This window comes from Scleropages formosus, chromosome 5 (genome assembly GCF_900964775.1).
Source record: "Scleropages formosus chromosome 5, fSclFor1.1, whole genome shotgun sequence".
NCBI lineage: Eukaryota > Metazoa > Chordata > Actinopteri > Osteoglossiformes > Osteoglossidae > Scleropages > Scleropages formosus.
In genome coordinates, this window is record NC_041810.1 from 7,991,824 (window position 1) to 8,004,991 (window position 13,168).

Here is a 13,168-nt window from a genome sequence, read left to right on the forward strand (position 1 = left end):
TTAGCATGCAAAATTTTTTATTGTCACAAATTGTATTTCAGGACATGAAGAATATACCTGGAGTTCTTTAATCTTCTTCTGTAGTTGAGCACCAAGTGATTGTTCATCCTCAATTTTGCTAAGAAGCTGGCTTGTCTCAAAGTCCTTCCTATAGATATAAATCAGGCGGATTTACGAGGGTTTTTGTTCAGGAATGTTTTGATATTTTAAACGTTTTTAACCTTTAAAAATTTCCTTACTTCTTGATCTTCTCCTCTGACTGCTGTTTGTCATTCTCCAGATCCATTATGGATTCCTGGGCCAGTTTCAGGTCTCCCTCGAGCTTCCTCTTGGCTCTCTCAAGGTCCATGCGTAGCTTCTTCTCTTGTTCCAGAGAACCCTCCAGCTGTTACAAAAACAGGAGCTGAATGCTTCTATACCTTCTCACTGCATATGTATAATTAATAACAGTTTTTTGTATATGTTTGGTACTTACATCATCCACTTGTTGCTCAAGTTTGGTCTTGGCTTTGGTCAGAGTATTGACTTTGTCTTCTTCTGCTTGAAGATCATCTAGGGTCTGCTGGTGTGCCTCTTGGAGGGCTTTCTTCTCCTTGGTTAACTTGGCTATGGCCTCATCCTGGGCAGTCATCTCCTCTGTCAGGTTTTTAACCTGTAATAGAGTATTTTGTGTTTGTTTAGAATAACTCTGAATTGTAAAAATGTAGTTATGGATTATTGATTATATGTTAACCTTATTTTCTGTGGCGTGTTTTTCCTTCTCCACTTTGGCCAAAGTCAACTCTAAGTCATCAATGTCCTTCTTCAGCTCAGAACATTCATCCTCTAGTTTCCTCTTCTTGGCTGTCAGCTCAGCATTGATTTCCTCCTCGTCCTCCAGCCTTTCAGTGGTCTCTTTGAGTTTTGCCTCAAGCTGGATCTTACTTTTGATCAGGCCTTCACATCTTTCCTCCGCATCTGAGAGATTTTCCACTTCCTGAATAGAAAATGAAGTTGAAAGGTTTATTGTATTGATTGGGCAACAATGAGTGTTTCTAAGTGTAAATACGTTTTTTAATCTCGTGACATTATCAGCGGAGAATCTATGGCCAACACTGCTGACTGCATCCGAATGCTGTCCTACCGCTTGCACTTGAAGCTGCAGGTCATTCTTCTCTTGCAGCAGAGAAACCATTTTCTCCTCAAGCTCCTTCTTCTTAGCCAGAGCTTTAGCTAGTTCCTCCTTGGTCTTTTCAAACTCCTCCTTCATGTTGGCCATTTCCTTCTCAGCTTCTGCACTCTTCAGAAGAGGCTTGATCTTGAAGTACAGCTTCATCCATGGCCAGTGTTTCACATTCATGAATGAGCGGATGTTGTATTGGATAGAATAAATGGACTCCCTATATTTAAATAAAGATACAAAATGTTTACATTTTCTACTGTATATACCTTTCATGGCTTATCAAATTGGGGAAAAAATAGATCTGAGGTTTTTCCAATTCAGTAAAGTTTTGCAAGTGACACTTTACTAGGGATGCAAGTGGATTCAAGTTCAGTTTTTTTTCTTTTTTTTTTTTGCCTGTGAACAGGTGCTAAACTTCAGAAATTAAATTTTTATAATTTTCTGTGTGCAGGTCATACCTCCTTTCCATCATCTTCACAAACTCCCTCCTCATGACGTAACCTCGGCACAATGCCTGAGTCATAGTGACCAATGTTGCCAACTTCTCATCTCTCATCTCCTCCAGCTGGCCCAGCAGACCAGCTTTGAAGAACACCTACCATCAGATAAGTTAAGTATCACTCAGTAAACTCTCTCACTGAGCAAAACGTGTGTGAAACAACGCGAGTGAAACTGTCAATATCTACATGGGCAAGGAAATATCATCACTGGCTCACCTTGGTGTGTCCAAACTTGTACTGAGTGTGGTCCACATCAATTGACCCCAAGAGTTTCTCTGAAGCCTTCTTGTTGTCGATGAACTGTCCCTCAGGGATGACACTGGCATTCAGTACTTTGTATCTGTAGGAGGGTTGATAAAGAGAAGAATTTCTATTTATGATTTTGGATAAATTTGTGTTCAGTATTCCTAATTGAAAAGCAGTTCCTGTAGAATTTTTAGCAGATTCTTAGCCAGCAGTTACATTCAGTAAGTTTTGGTCTCCTATAGACCTCACCTTTGTTTGAAGTCACCGTAGAGGATTCTGCTGGGGAATCCCTTTCTGCAGATCCTGATACCCTCCAGCACACCGTTACACCTGAGCTGGTGGATGACCAGGTAGTTCTCCATGAGACCTAGGAGATGTTGTTAATGGTTTACATGGAAAAGAAGTAGAATCAATTTAGTGTTTAACTATATAGACAGTTACGGTAAGGAGCGCTGGACCTACCTGGTGTCTTTGTCTCATTAGGAATTAAGCAACGTACGAAGTGAGGGTGGGTGCTTCTTAAGTTGGTCATGAGCTTGCCCAAGTTCTCCTGTAGGATGTAAGATGTGTTTTTGTGTAATTATGACCTGTGTACACAACTGATTAGGAGTTACGAAGATATTAAATATTGAAAAAATTAAGCTCATTAATGTAAGTTTACCCTGAAGAGAGCAGACACAGTCTGGAAGGAACCACCCTTCTTCTTGCCCTTCTTGCCGCCAGCCTCTTCATACAAATATATTTTTTGTTAGAATTACATAATTATTTGCATTTGCTAATGTTCGATGTGGTCAGGGTAATTACACACACACACACACACACACACACACACACACACACACACACACACACACACACACACACACACACACACACAGAGACAGACAGACAGACAGACTGTCTGCAGCGAGCCAGAGCCTGGCGCAGGGCTGGAAGGGGAGGCGACACAGCCAGGACGTGACACCAGTCTGTCACAAGGTACCCCATACGGGGCTTGAACCCCAGACCCATCAGAGAACAGGCACAGGCTAAACCTGCTGCACCACCACACCCCTCAGGGTAAGATAGTGTGGACAAAAATTTGTGAATTCTAAGCAGAAGAAGAAGTGTTGTTGTTTACTTATAGAGGCTGCAAGCTTTGTAAGTTGGTTTAAATGTGTTTTGTATTATTTAGCTACAACTGGACAAAACAGATTATATCAACAACAAGCAAATACAAGTTGTACCTTCTGCTCCAGCATGAGCCACGTACAAATGAGCCAGAAGTTTGAGTGCAGCCTTCTGGTAGAGCTGCACTACAGAGTCGTTCAGGGGGTCCTTGTTCTTGTCCAGCCAGCCGACGCTGTTGTAGTCCACTGTGCGGCATAGTGGCACCAGGGAGAAGTGGGCCTCTGGTTTGCTTTGACAGGCCTTGGTTTTTGGAAAGCAAGCAGATTTGCCAAATGTGGGTCATACAGCTTGTTCTTGAAGGTAATGTCTGTACCTTAGGGAACTGCACTCCTCTTCAAGGATGGAGAAGATGCCCATTGGCTGTCAAACAAAGAAAAGTTTGCGGTAAAGCTTTATGAGGAGTGACAACATGGGATTTCTTTCATAACTTGTTGAAGGCCATGTCACGTACCTTCTCAATAAGCTCAATGGCAGGCAGCCAAGTCCATACCAAGTCAATGAAACTCCCACTCAATCCCTCTTTCTTGTACTCCTCTTGTTCCAGAACAAACATGTGGTGGTTGAAGAACTGTTGCAGTTTCTCGTTGTGAAGTTGATACACAGCTGGCTCCAAGGTGTAAACTGAGAATATGAAATTAGAAGATTTTTACTAATTACAAATCAATATCAAAATGGGGGAAATGATCTACTATCCAATTTTTGAGAATAGAAGCTCTTTGTACAAATGCACTTACTTCAAAGATCTCAAATCCAGCAAGGTCCAGGACACCAATGAAGAACTGTCTCGGCTGCTTGTGTCCAACATCTCATTGATGCGAAACAAGCCATCCACAAGAACATTTTCTCATAGACAGATTTGCAGAGAGCCATAGTTGCATTGTGTACCTGATTGTGCAAAATGGAACAGAAGGTTTTTCCATAGTCTTTCAAGTCTGAATATTTGGTGTTTTGTTTTACATTAATTGAACATATCAGTGTGTGGCACAGCTACATAGATCATGGTGAATATACAGGATATTCTCTACCTGAGGTACAGTCTGCCCCTTGGTGACAAACTCATTTCCGACCTTCACTCTGGGGTAGCAGAGAGCTTTCAGCAAGTGTCAGCTGAGTTCAGTGCCCATGAGGTAGGCGATTTTATCTGCCACTGAAGTACAAAGAACATGTGTTGTTTTGCTCTTAAATTCTAGGTGGATTTCTGTTTGGTCTGGGTTATTTTGTTATTTACCCCCTCAGTGCCATCAGGCTCAGCCTGCTCCTCCTCGCTGCTTCTGCTTGAACTTCATGTTCCCATGATGCAATCACTGCACAGTCAGTTTGTAAATGCCTATCTTCTCCTCAGCATTAAAGCCCAAGATGTCAATGGCAGTCTAGGTGATTCAAACACACTATCACTTTACAAGCTGTGCATTGATAAAAGACAGTATAGAAAGCCCCTTCAGTTGTAGGTCTACTTACATCTGTGGCAATGAACCTCTTCCACATCATTGATACTTTTCACAGTGATCTCGCCTTGGCTGATCAGGTGGTAGTCGTAGGGGTTGGTGGTGATGAGAAGTGCCTCTGTAGATATTTTCAAAAGGAACGTTGAAACATTAAAGGGTCTACGTTGGAGACACATAAGAAGTGATTTCCAATTTCACATGGAGTAGTACCTACCGAGCAGCTCTGTTTGTGGCCAGTCATAAGCTGATAGAAGATGTGGTAGCTTCTCTCAGCTGACAGCTGGAAAGTTACTCTTGACTTTTCCAGCAGATCTGTTGGTAGGAATCAATTTTTGTTTTACATTTATTTTGTTGGTGTCTCCGGATAAATGACTGGCAAAGAAAATATGGGATAATAAGACTCACAAGTTTCAATATCAGCGGAAGCCAGTTTTCCTGTGGTTCCGAAATGGATTCTGATGAATTTACCCTAGACGTTAATTGAAAGTAGAGGGTGTTATAGAGTAATACTGTTTTATATTGTAAAGTACTCTGTATATTGACGCAGCAAGTAGTTTTAATGTTTCTCACTTACGAAGCGAGAGGAGTTGTCATTCCTCACAGTCTTGGCGTTACCATACGCCTCCAGCAGTGGGTTTGCTGCAATGATTTGATCTTCCAGAGAACCCTGAGAGAAGATATTGCAGTATTCATAATTTTGTCATTGGACATAAGTCTGTGTTATAGATGTAGTATAACTGTCTCTAACCTGCATTTTTCCAGGCACAGGCTCCGCTTTCTTTTGTCCAGCGACTGCGATTGTCGCAAAGTACTGGATGACACGTTTGGTGTTGACAGTCTTTCCTGCACCAGATTCTCCACTGAGGATGAAGAGAGACAATCAATGGAAATTATGATACACAAAATAAGAGTTGATACTTCCTTCTAGCTGTACCTACATGTATTGGACAGTCATACACTGACTGACATGAGAAAAGTGACAGCTATTGGACTTATCTTTTGTTTATGCTGTGAGTGTAGTGTATACAATATATGTGATATTGTTTGTTTCTTTCCTCAAATATTAAATAATTTATTGGTACACACACTTACGTAATCAGGATTGACTGGTTTTCACGATCTGTAAGGAAAAGTAGTGCATGTTTCCTTCAAATGTTTCATAAATAGACAAGGAATAGTTTAATATTGTACACTACACGGGGGGTGCGGTGGCGCAGTGGGTTGGACCACGGTCCTGCTGTCCGGTGGGTCTGGGGTTCGAGTCCCGCTTAGGGTGCCTTGCCACGGACTGGCGTCCCGTCCTGGGTGTGTCCCTTTCCCCCTCCGGCCTTACGCCCTGTGTTGCCGGGTAGGCTCCGGTTCCCCGTGACCCCGTATGGGACAAGCGGTTCTGAAACTGTGTGTGTGTGTGTGTACACTACACTTAATTTATCTGAAATGTGGTAATATACTTTATTTTATATTCTTCTTACCTGTGAGCATGAACTGATAGGCATTATCAGAGATGGAGAAGATGTGTGGAGGGGCTTCAACTCTCTTCTTGCCTCTGTAGGCAGTTACAACTGCAGGATCGTACACTGGGAGCCACTTGTAGGGGTTCACAGTGACGCAGAACAGCCCAGAGTAGGTCTGGAAAAGAACAAATGGACAATTACTCTCTTCGGTATTACTCTTTAATATATACATTGATTGTTTTGAATTTATGGAAAAACTCACGTAGATCATCCATGCTGCATAACGCTCTTTGAGGTTAAACAGCACAGCGGGTTCATTGAGGTGAGTCATCATGGCCATGTCCTCAATTTTGTCAAACTTTGGGGGGTTCATGGGGTGGATGTCATCCTCCTTAACAGTTAGAGTCTGTGAAAAGTCAACATGGTAAATTATCAAATGTAGTCTATAACTCTCTGTAGTGACGTCTTCCACCTTTTTTAAAATTCCGGTCTAAAGTGTAAGTCCCCTAATGGAATGTTATCGTATCCTGGTGAAGGGGCTTGCATATCTCAGCAAGGCTATGAGCTGTATGGTGTTGGACCACTGAAGACGAGCAGGCTATAGCAGACAGGTCAGATTGAACATGGGTCAACTGGAGAAGGAAGCTGCCAGTCACTCCAGTTTTTTCTTACTGACAAGTGCAACAAAATTTTCAAATTGGCACTGGAAAGTCCTTCAGGTCAGAAAGTGCCCAATGTAGTACTGATATGAAATAGACAGGTCAACCATGAGTCGCAATGCATGTCAAGACATGACGACTCTAAAGCCAAGAGGGAAGCTAGCAACTGATGTATAGAGAGATGTAAGGTAAGTCTTATGTTGCAAAGATCTACTCTGTAGCGCTGAAACCTGGAATGTAAGGACTTTGCACGAAGGCCAATTTGATGAATTTTAAGATAAGGCAGAAGAAGGGGACAACAGACTAAGATGGCTAGATAGTACTGATGTCACAAATATGTGCTTGGAAGAGCTCAGAGAAGAGTTGCTGATAGACAGGACAGGACTAACATGCTCAAGTTCTTGGAAGTCATGAGGAGTTGGGTTCAAAGGAACGACTGAAACAGTTTGGTAAAAAACGATGGCTCTTCTAGTTGAACTACTTTTTTGTGAGCATTAAATTGTATAATGGCTCCAATACAGACAAAAGTACAAGTGAATGAATTTTAGCCTTGATTGCAAACACTTTACCGTGCAACATACAGCTCTGAGTCAGGTTGTACAGTTCTACTTACTTTCCCATCCTCGGTCTTAACGGTTGCTTTGCCGCCCTCTCTGCTCGCAAGTGTACCTTTGACGTACATCTCCTTGGGCTCAGCCACAAAATAGGCTGTTTTGGCATCGAAGGGCTTGTTCTGGGCCTCAATCCTCTCTCTCTCTGGCTTCCGGAGGTAAACAGCCGCCGGGCCAAAACACTGCATCTCCGCGTCCGTACTCATGGTGGCTCTTCACTGGGGATTGAGGGTAAAACCGCTGATGTATTAATAATGTTAACCATGGTTTTTCAGTGAAAATGTGCCAATGTGTTTTTTAAATCCACTGCTTTCTTTGCCTTGTTTTTCTTTTTTGATAATAGATTTTAATGATAAATTGCATTTTGCTTTGCAATAAAAACTGTTGCATTCAGTAAGGATTTACCTCTTTTTACACCTACAGAGAAAAGTGAAAACTTGTCGATCTGGATGCTGAAAATGAGAGGCAAGAAAATATTTTTAAACTAAGTCAATGAAATCTTTTTTAAAATAACTGAATGTAGTGTCTTATGTTGTACTCTTCAGTTTGAACAATGCTGTTTGGAAGATTTTAATTATCAGATTTAATGTGAACAATACCCATAGGAAATAGGTAGGAACATATTGTTGCATTCCAGTTCTGACACAACCCGAAGAAACGTAACTCACTCACCTTTCCTGTGTGACTGTGAACCTTTGCGTTCTCTGTGGCACTTACTTTTATAGAGAGATTTCACCTCCCTCAGCAGAAACCACCTCCTATATTTGGTCATGTATCCGTGCTCTGTAACCTATTAAGTTAAGCCCGTGTGATAGTATTTTTATCAGATGATTTGTTTGTGAGTGCTTCGGAAATTTTAGTCAAAAACTCCTTCTAATTTGCCTAACTTATTCACTTGACATGCCTTGCTCAGATTTTACCAACATAAGTTACATTGTTTCTATGAGGAGTTGTAGGAATTATCTGTCCTGGTTTAATGATTTGTTGCACAAAAAAGGAGCCTGCTATGGAAATTTGCATCAATGTTACGGCACTTTCAGTCGTCCTGTTTCTCCCTGAGATGTGAAACTGTAGTCGATAGTATTCATTTTGTCACCTTGAGTCAGTTAAAACTTGGATTGGTCTAAATTTTATGGACAAATAAGCATACATAAGTATAATTTCCTCTAGCAACCAGATCATGCACTCTTTTTTTTTTTAATCATTTCTGAGTTTATTGGATTTATAATAAATAGTTTTCACGCAAGAGATACTGAATTCCTGATGACCATCACTTCATATATTCACTTATCATGACCGGACCTAATGCCGTTATATATGTAAACTTATTACATATACGTAACTATACAATGTTGTCACAGTATACCACAATTTCATGATTTGAAAGGTGTGTCCATAGCTGTATTTACAAGAAATGCTAATAAAAGGCATGATTTTGCCCATTTGCAGACTTCACAGGACTAAATGTGTTAGAGTTTGGTTTGGTTTGGGAACTTGTCCTTCACTGTGTTCTCAACAAATGGACATGTGCGCATGGGTGGATCATAAGTAACTCTACACCGCGAATGGCTGTTTCCAGCAGTACAATGCTTTGCCAGTTCTGTAATAGTGTTGGATGGTCTTCTTTTCCATACCCTGGAGCCTCTTAGCACATAGATAGAGACTGGAGGTAAAACAGATCCATATCCTGCCATTCTGAGATATCATCAGCATTTCATGATCCTCCAGCACAACAGAGGTCCAGTCCATGAGGGTTTGTCTTGTCAAAGGTATTTTGAGCATTTTTCTATGGTCCCACATTCACATTAAATACAGGTTGTCTGTAAGATTAACTGTCAGGAGAATCAGTTGTTTAAATATTTAACATCTTTATCAGACCGTAGTGGATTGAAAGCGTGATTATGGGACAGTGAACAGTTCTAGTGTGTGATGTCAATGAACGATCCATGTTGTCTTTGTGTAGCTCTGGACTGAGTTTGTTTTACTGTTTTTGTTTTGTGTTCAACTACCTGTACAGATGTGTGTCTGAAATTAGCACAAAAAGTGTGAAGAGACTGAAATATAATGTAATGCCAAGGCTGTGAGTCAGATAGTCTTTATGTACATGTAAATATTTAACAGTATTCTTTTCTTATGAATTTTAAAATGTTTGGCATCAAAAAGCTGTGAATAACTTGTTTTGCATTCATGCCACAAGTATTTCGTGATCTCTTGAAGCATTTCCTGGAGACATTGTGAAGGTTTGCCTTGCCATCCATTCTTATGTCTCTTGACTGATGTGGACAAAAGAATACAGCTGACATCAGTTAAACTGAGACGTTTAAAAATTCCTGTTGACTTCTCTAGTTGAGGCAGTTTCATGAAAGACCCCAATGCTTTAAACAGTTAACCGCAGAGACTTGTATAAATATTCCTCCTGAATTCTACTGTTGAAGCAGAGACCGTTTTTTTTTTTAAACAGAGCCAGTTAACCTTGGAGGAAAACTTTCAAGGTTACAAGTATTATCCTCAAGTGCTTTATCTGTACTCAACAAGGGATCAAGGGATCACGTTATACAATTTTACTCCAAGCCACAATATTTAGTAACAGGATTTTCCATGGGAAAGTTATATGATACTGGATAAAGAGGACTGGGCTGTAAAAAAAAATTCTAAAGGGTTTGCTTATGTGATAGATACTGGGTCATACATTCAATAAAATTTGACACTTGATATCTTAACCTTAAGACTGTGTTCTTATTTGGAGTAAATGCAAAAATAGCTGCTTGCTCAGCTCCTCTCTCAGAGCTTTGCTATTTGTCACACATTGCTTAGAGTCTTATTGTGAAGCTGATCTCAAACATCCTTTGATATCCAGCTGGACTTGAGGCTCCTTCCCTGAGCAGATGTTTCTGAGCTCTAGGTTTGGAAGAACATCATATTTAAAAGTAAGTCACTTATTTATTCTTTATGAATTGTCAGTTGAACAGTTTAAAGTCAACATTTTAATTTCTTGTTATCTAGTCTTTTTTTAAATAAATATTTGTAGCGTACATATATATGTGTGAGACAGCTGAAGTATTGAATCCTAAATGTTACCTGCACTGATATTTGAAAGTAAAACTTCATCAGAAATTTTAAGTAATTTTATCTTCATTTATTGATTTTCAATTTTACTTACTAATTTAGTCATTTTGACTTGTGCTTGTCCTTTTGAAATATTTTGAAATGTGCTGTACACATGGCACGGTTGCATATGAGCCCAGTTATGCTTGTGCATTTGCTCGTTCTTGTTGTGTTTTCATGGATTTCTCCTGATTTCCTTCCAGTAAATTTAAGTTAATTGGTGGCAAAATGTTTTTAAGTCTGCGTATGTATGCGTAGGGGGCTGTGGTGGTGCGGCAGGTTTGACCGGTGCCTCGCTGTGTGGTGGGTGTGGGGTTCGAGTCCTGCTTGGGTTGCGCGGAGGCTCTGTGTTTTTCCCTGCATTTACCTCTCCCAACATGCAGAGGGAAGGACCTGGCAACCCACCTCTGTTCCTCCCTTGACTTGCCTTGAAACCCACGCGAGTGGTCGCTACGAGTCAGGTTTGACTTGGCACCTTGCATGCATGCATGCATGAGTGAAAGAGTTGTGTGGTGAGTTGCATCCCATCCATGGTTGCCAGTACCCAGAATATGTGCCCTTCCTGAGACTGGCTACTGATTTCTGCAACTCCGTGTGGAAATATTCTGAGAATGTTAAATGCTGGGGGGCGCGGTGGCGCAGTGGGTTGGACCACAGTCCTGCTCTCCGGTGGGTCTGGGGTTCGAGTCCCGCTTGGGGTGTCTTGTGGCGGACTGGCGTCCCGTCCTGGGTGTGTCCCCTCCCCCTCTGGCCTTACGCCCTGTGTTACCGGGTTGGCTCCGGTTCCCCGTGACCCCGTATGGGACAAGCGGTTCTGAAAATGTGTGTGTGTGTGTGTGTGTGTTAAATGCTGAGTCACTTGAGACATTCCTTCCCTCCAGTTAAATTCACTTCATACATGAGCATAACATTCTGCTATGGAATTGTCTGACATAGAGCAGAATCTGTTGTTTCTTTATCAATGGCAAGTCATCCAGGTCCTGCTGAAGCCCAAATCATTAGCAAATGTGCAGTATGACCTTCAGATGTGTGGTGTTGGAAACACTTTTGCTTTACTAGGTTTACTTAAGAATCACATGTCCGCAACTAAGTCTCTTTCTCCTAATGTAATGCACAAATTGTATTTTCTCTGAGATGGATGTCGCGTTAGAGAAAAACGTCTGCTAAATGAATAAATGTAAATGTAAACGTAATGAGGGGGCGCAGAGGGTTTGGCCAAGTCCTGCTCTTTGGTGGGTCGGAGGTTCGAGTCCCGCTTGGGGTCCCTTGCAATGGACTGGCGTCCCGTCCTGGGTGTGTCCCCTCTGGCCCCTCCAGCCCCATGCCCTGTGTTGCCGGGTTAGGCTCTGGTTCGCCGCGACCCCACTCGGGACGAGCGGCTTCAGCCAGTGTGTGTGTGTGTGTCTGTGCGTGTGCGTGTGCGTGTGCGTGTGCGTGTGTGTGTGTGTGTGTGTGTGTGTGTGGGAAACTAGGCACAAACTGCAAAGACTGAAATCACACATGAAGGAAATAAATATAAAAATCTCTTTGATTACTTAATTTACAAATGTGTGAAGTACAGAAGGTGCATTAAGCAAGCCAGAATGCATGACAAGGTTTTCATAATGGCCCATTAAAATGTTTCATTCATCCCCCTATGAAATATAGATTAAATTATGCACATTTCTGAGGCACAATTTTGTGAAGTACTTTCCTCCATTGACTTGTTCTAAGGTGGATGTGATGAGAGGCAAGGATGAAGGTGTCTTGCTGTTATTGCATTCAATAATCAATACATGGCCATTACCCACCATTTTTTTGTCTGTGAAGTAGAAGCCTGCAGTGGCTGGGGACATGGGTGGAGAAATTATCTCTAAGCTTAGTGCTTCAGTGATATATGCCTGTATCGTTATGAGAGAGAGAATTATCCTTCCCATAGGGACTACTGTACTTGGCAGAAGATCTATGGCGCAATCCCAAGGCCTATGTGGAGGAAGTGCAGATGCCCAGACCTTACTAGAAAAGTGTTAGGTGACAATTAAATAAATGTATATACTGTCAGAATAACATAGCCTCACTTGGATGGTGATTGGTCCATCTGACACAAAATTTTGTCCGGGTGGACTGAAGGTTGTAAGAGGGGTTCCACCTCATAGGTGTTTCACGCTATGATATAGTCTCACTATAAAGTCACATGATTTCAGAATTTCTTGTGAGCTGGCATATGGCTACGAGACAAGTGTTGGAAAAGCTGCTCTGTCCGAGAACCCCGTTTCCTCCAGGACCTGCACGTCTAGCCGGCCTTCCCAGCCTGCTTAGCACCCCCAGGCTCTCTCCCTACACGCTGGCAAACACAGTCACCCCATTATTTCCTCCAGAAGTGCCCCCAGTGGTTGCTTGCCAACATTTCACAATTTACCCATAATAGAACTATGTACAAGAAACAAATCTTCGCGCCCAAACACGTAGTAATGCGAGTCGTCACAATATGTTTGCAAGTCCAGTAACATGGTATGCATGTTTGTTATGTAAGGGACACCTATAATTTTTTTTTTTTTTTTTATTGCATTGCAATATTTTAATAGGTCTTATTTGTATTGCAGTACTTTGGTGAGTAGCCAGAAGATGAAAGTCAAGGTTGGCTTATGAGGATGGAAGACCTGGGACCATGATAAGAGTCATGTATTATGTTCAAGTCACAGTGTTTGTAGTCCCCACATGATAGCAAGGTAAACATGTTTTAACGATTATGATTGTTTGGTACACTGTGAGAAAACACTAATTATAATATTTTCAGCTTTTGGCTGTCTATAAAATTATAACTTCAGAATTTTTTT

The 13,168-nt window shown here is 41.5% G+C and overlaps 1 pseudogene; it reads right to left on the reverse strand.

The window, feature by feature from the left end:
- Positions 1-235: 235 nt before the first annotated feature.
- Positions 236-7,956, reverse strand: LOC114910542 (myosin heavy chain, fast skeletal muscle-like; annotated as a pseudogene).
- Positions 7,957-13,168: the final 5,212 nt, after the last annotated feature.